Below are 6,011 nucleotides of genomic sequence, written 5' to 3'. Positions count from 1 at the left end.
GTGCGTTCCCCTCTTCTATACACCTCTATTGCTTCTCCCACATTGTTTCCTCTTAAATATGTCAAATACTAGTCTGATTGACACTCAGTGCAATATTGGATACCTACCTCTGCCTCTGGGGGAAGGGGGAGGTGGCCATAAGCACTGTCGGGGAGGTTTCTCAGTGGGACTGCGGAGATTCCTGAAATAATTTGTTTTTATCACTAACAATAACAATCCTTAAATTTGATGCAGCATCTTTCACATCGGGAGGACATCTCAAAGCAAAATGTAAATTACATTGTAAACTTCTGTATCTCTTTGACTCCTCTTTCCTTTTGCTCGATGGCTCGGCAGATGGACCCGGGACTCTTCCCACTCAGCTCCTGTTAGAATCAAGGCCTGGATGAGCTCAAACTTCCTGACCGGATGAATTTCAAGATCCTTTCAAATCCTTCATGCCTTGGCACCTCCCTACCTTTATGACCTGCTTTCTCCCCACACCCCTACCTGCTGCCTCGGCTCAGCTGGCGCTGGCCTCCTGCCTGTGCTTCGTCCCCTCTGCTCCACCATCGGCAGCGGCACTTTCAGCCGCTGCTCCCTGAAGCATGAAACTCTCTCCCTCAATCCCTCCGCCTCGCCCCCTCCTTTTAGACACGACTGAAGACCTTCCTCTTTGACTGTGTTTACTGTCACCCTCCCACCGGCTCAGAGTCAGGCTCCATCACTGTTAAGTGATCCGACACATTGCCCACATGAAGGACGCCATATAAGTGCAAGTTGTTGTTAATCCTGCCATTCAAAGCCCTAGCTGGACAAGCAGCAGGAAATCTTGCCAGACAGTGCTTTCAAAGGAAAGGTAGGTGGTTTTAACCGGTTAAGCTCAGCAGTAACCCCAACGCACACAACAGTGTCCCCAAGCCTCGACTCTTGCCAACCTGTGCCTAATACGCTCCAGAATTAGGAAAGCAAGATGCATCACTCAGGGAGAGAGTGTGATCCATTCCAATAAATATCTCAGGAATTCTCATTTCTTAGACAATTTATAGTTTTGTAAACTCCAGTTTGGCATTTCAATAACCACCACTGCCAATTCACGTCATCCCCTCTCTTACCTTTGACCTTGGTAACGTTCTGCACTATGGACCTCGACCCCTCACTTCCCTCGATAATGAAGCCACATCCCTCGTTACAAAGGCCACTCCTCGGACTATTGAAGGATCGCCCCTCACTATTACAGCCACTCTCCATGTCATTCCCTCATGGTGCAAACCACGCTCTGCAATGACATCATTTCCTCACTCTGAAGCCACACCCTTCACAGCTAAAGCCGCACCCTTCGGAGCTAAAGCCGCACCCTTCGGAGCTAAAGCCGCACCCTTCGGAGCTAAAGCCGCACCCTTCGGAGCTAAAGCCGCTCCCTTCGGAGCTAAAGCCGCTCCCTTCGGAGCTAAAGCCGCTCCCTTCGGAGCTAAAGCCGCACCCTTCACAGCTAAAGCCGCACCCTTCACAGCTAAAGCCGCTCCCTCATTAAAGCCACACCTGTCACAGCTGAAACCGCACCCTTCATTACGGAAGCCACCCTCTCACTCTGAAGCTCTCCCCCTCTCAACTGAACCACTTCTCGATTGCTGTTTATCCTGAGGAAACCTTTGCCTGGATCCATCACTCACTAGTTGCATATTGTCTTTACTTCACACATTCACCGTCCCTTGTTGTTGAACAGACACTGACCTTTATTATGTTTACGTGCATCTGTTATGTTTCTTTTCAGTGATTCGCCTCATCCCACATTGAAACTTAGTCATAAAACCGAAACAGCGTTAATTAAATGATGCAAATTTCTTCCTGGCCGTCCCTATTGAAATATCTGCTTTCCTGTCTTATTTAAAGTGTCTTTGCGAAGAAGTCTTTGATCAGCAGTAACTAACTGGGGAGGGAGGGAGAAGAGCCAGAAGAACCGTGCGTCGCTTTTGTCAGGGAGGTGCATTGTCATGATGCATTCTCAGACGAGTTATGTCGTCACATTGTGCCTTTGCAAGCAAACAGAAAAGAAATTTCCGATTTCTTGTTCTGTGGCAATGCTCCCCTTTTAATCTCCGTTTTTCTCGTGTCTGGTTTGGAATCTATTGTTTTCCCCTTCATGAGAGCCTATGTTTTGCTGTATGTTGGCTCCTGTTGCAGTGCTTTTGGGGACCCCATTATCTTTAAGTTTCTTTGCTTTGGATTGAGGATTCACAGGGGATGTTGTTTCAAATGCTATTCTGCATCCCTGTGTGGTAATTGACAGGAATTCTGTTGATTCCCGGTACAGTCTGTCTTTGTCTTCTGCTATTCTTTGTTTTCAATTTACGCACGAACATTTTAAGTGCCTTTCTCTATCTGGTGTTTTAGGCTTTTCCTATATACCCTGGAGTTTGTTTTTTCTCTTAACCCTTGAGAGCCCAGAGCCTTCCCATTGAAAGCACACACAGGGAGAAATTGCCCTGAGTTTAGATAATAATAATCCTTGCATTTGATATAGCGCCTTATCACGTCTTCAAGATGTCTCAAAGCGCTTCACAGAATATACTGTTAAGTGAATTGACAGTATATTTTGTGGGTGTAACGCGGCAGCCAATTGTGCACAGAGGTGTCCCACAAACAGCCGTGGTTGAGTAATAATAATAATAATAATAATCCTTGCATTTGATATAGCGCTTTTCACGTCGGGAGGACGTCCCAAAGCGCTTCACAGAACACATTGTAAAGTGAATTGACTGTATATTTGTGGGCGAACGCGGCAGCCAATTGTGCACAGAGGTGTCCCACAAACAGCCGTGGTTGAGTAGCCAATTTATTGTTTTTTTTTGAAGATCAAAATACTTGTAGATATACTCATTTTACATAGCTTTTTGGAATTCCAGAATTCGGAAATTGAATGAATTCGGTATTTTTAACTCAATTTTAAAGCTGATTTTCTGTAGCTCTTAAACGAAACTTACAGAACGCCATCTTCAAAATATAGTTCAGCTGAAGACAATGCAGGACAATTTTCTTGCTGAGAGAACACACCTCTAGGCTTTCTGTGGTGTGATGGACATCTAGCCTTGATTCACAGGGTGATGGTTAACTCTGTTCTTCAATTATGGAAACCAGAAAGAGTCAGGTGGTGATATTTCCTGGGACATAGTCAGGAGACAGTTCCATAGACATTTTGGATTGACACAGAATTTCACTGATTGCAGCTGCACTGTCTCATGTTCCTGGCCTAACATTGGGTCTGCCTGAAGTGTGAGCAACATTCTGCTGCTGCTCCAGGCGATCTCTAGTCGAGGACTGACAGCCTGGGTACATCTCCATGATGCACAAAATCACTTCTGACATGGACTGAGCCACTCGTGTGTGGTCTACTGGTTTTAGTGAATTTGCACTAGATTGAGTCCAGAAGCTGCAGATGTGTTTTGTCTTGGCTGAAATATTTTATCGCAGGTCAGAAGAGGAAACTGTGGACATGACAATCCCCAAATAAATGGTGTATCTTTCTCACGTTTCTGCAGCACAACCCTGTTTTTAAATGATTGTGAATGTGTGTCATTTGCAGACACATCTAGGTAAGTTTCTTATGATCCCCATTTAAGTGATGGGTGGTGGGGGGGGGCGGTGTGATAGTGGAGAAAGATGACCAATGGCCCAGTCAAATAATATTTTTACATGTGCCTTCAATGAGGGAGGGATCGAGTTGGAAGGACTCCAGTTTGGTTACTCTTAGGCATGTTGATGGGTTTCCGCTGTCAGGACGCGGCTGAAGAAAAATTAATCTCTGAGCGAAGGGGATGGCTGAGTCGGTGTGGCACAGCGATAGGCTGGGGCGAGATCATGGAGGGATCTGAAGATAAGAACGAGGATCTTGAACTGAATTTGTTGGGGAATGAAATTGTAAAATTCAAACTTTAAACTCATTAAAAACTCAAACTTTAACACTATGTTCCAAATCGATGCCTTATAAACAAGCAGATTCTGTTTTATTGGGTGATCCGTAAACAATTCAGGATAAACATGGGCTAGAAACCCAGGTTTATCCTGTCTTATCGTATACCTTTACAAGGTCCATGATCCTATCCTATTCAGCTTCTAACCTCACATACCAGGAAAACTCTCATACATTAAAAAAAATTAAAGTATAGAATCTCCAATTTGAAATCACAAATGAATTTTTCGATTGATCGATCTTCCTTGACTCTGGGTAAAATTGACGCTGAACATTACATTTGTATAGCGCCTTTCATGTCGGGAGGACGTCCCAAAACTCGTTCAAACAGCTAGACCCTTCTTAGTGAAGAGGCTGGGACAGGAGTGTAAAGGAGAGAAGCCTTGAGGCAGAAGTAAAATTTCTGGAGAATTACCTCATATTTGTTTTTTTCTAGTGATCTGTCATTGAATGATTTTGACTTCAGGTTTCTCAGGAATTGGTTAGTGATACTGCTGGAACGTCATCTTTAAATCTCCGTAGTTTCTCTCCACCCTACCTCTCTAACCTTCATCAACCTCACCACTCCCTTCGCCCCATGCCCACCAGCCTGGCTTCATGTCTCCCACGCTTTCCACTCCACCATCGACTTTCAGCCATTCTGCCCCCACTGTCTGGAATGATTTTAAGGTAAAGGGCTGTGGAAAAGGTTCTCAAAATCTTCATAGTGGATTCTGCCAGGGATTTAATACTAATGGCACCATACCAGGGATTTGCACTGAAGGGATTTAGAAGGGAACGTTTGGCAATACAGTACTTGAAGTAGGGAGTTGCAGACTTGATATGCTGTATGATGTGCGGTTTCCTGTTTGGGCTAGTTCTCCCTCAATTGGAGAACTGCAGAAACCCCAGAACTCATCATTTCTGCTTCAAATACCAGTTGCATGACTTGGGTGAGTGGAAATCTGCAGAAAATATTGGTAATTTCTACAGAATATTTGTAGAAATCTCTGGGGGTATTTAATATAATTTGAGTCAATTTCACATTCCAGACTGCTTTACAAGCCCCATGTCAGGAATTCTTTACTAGTCTAGGCAGTTAGGGGATATATTCAGTTTTTGGATGCCCCATTGCAGTAAGGATGTCTAGAGGTGAAATAGATAGAGTGCAGTTTCAATAAGTTATGGGCCTTATATCAAATAAATAATAATTCTTGCACCTGGCACTTGGAAGACCATCTCAAAGAGCTTCACGGGATTCATTATACAGTGTATTTATGTAGGCAAATGCAGCAGTGAATGTGCATCCAGCAATATCCCATAAACAGCCACTCTGAACAAGGTGCTCATTTGAAGTGAATGCCCAATTGTGTGTGTGGGATTGTTGGCCAGGACTCCAAGTCCCTTCTCTCTTCAAAGCGTGCAATGAGATCTTTAACGTTCACTTGAAAAGACAATGCAAAGGTTATTATTAACATACTTCATACTTCATACACCCTAATTGTCCAGTCCAGCTGCACTTCTAAAGATGCCTATTACTGCATGTAGGACATACTTACTTAATTTTCATATGATTGCTTTTGCAAATGATGTACAGTATTTGACTGTGGTTTTCTTTCCCTTCTACAATACGAAATAAACAAAAAGACACAATTCATTTTCAGAAACTGATCTGGATGAGGAAGTTGTACTGTTTGAATTCAGCTCAGCTGCACAGCGCTGAGTAAACTAGCCTTTGTGTTATATAGTCAAACAAAGCAGTTTGTGTTGGTTGTTTTGAGGGAAGGTTTAAGATCATTTTAAAAACACAATTGGCTTTTTACCCGAATTCCACACCCAAATAGAGGTTCCAAAGGTCACTCTGAACAAGATGCTCATTTTGCACAACCATAAATTGTCTTCATGAGCAAAAGTCCACATGGGAAACACTTGCAAAGGACTCAAAATGCTTAAGAAGGGTGCAAATGTTTACTGATCAATACTCTACTGCTTTTAATTTCATGTGTTCTGTGAAGCGCTTTGGGACGTCCTCCCGACGTGAAAAGCGCTATATCAAATGCAAGGATTATTATTATTATTATGT

The sequence above is a fragment of the Callorhinchus milii genome, unplaced genomic scaffold (assembly GCF_018977255.1).
Source record: "Callorhinchus milii isolate IMCB2004 unplaced genomic scaffold, IMCB_Cmil_1.0 Scaffold2, whole genome shotgun sequence".
In the NCBI taxonomy this organism is placed as follows: domain Eukaryota; kingdom Metazoa; phylum Chordata; class Chondrichthyes; order Chimaeriformes; family Callorhinchidae; genus Callorhinchus; species Callorhinchus milii.
Note: the sequence above shows the minus strand (reverse complement) of the source record.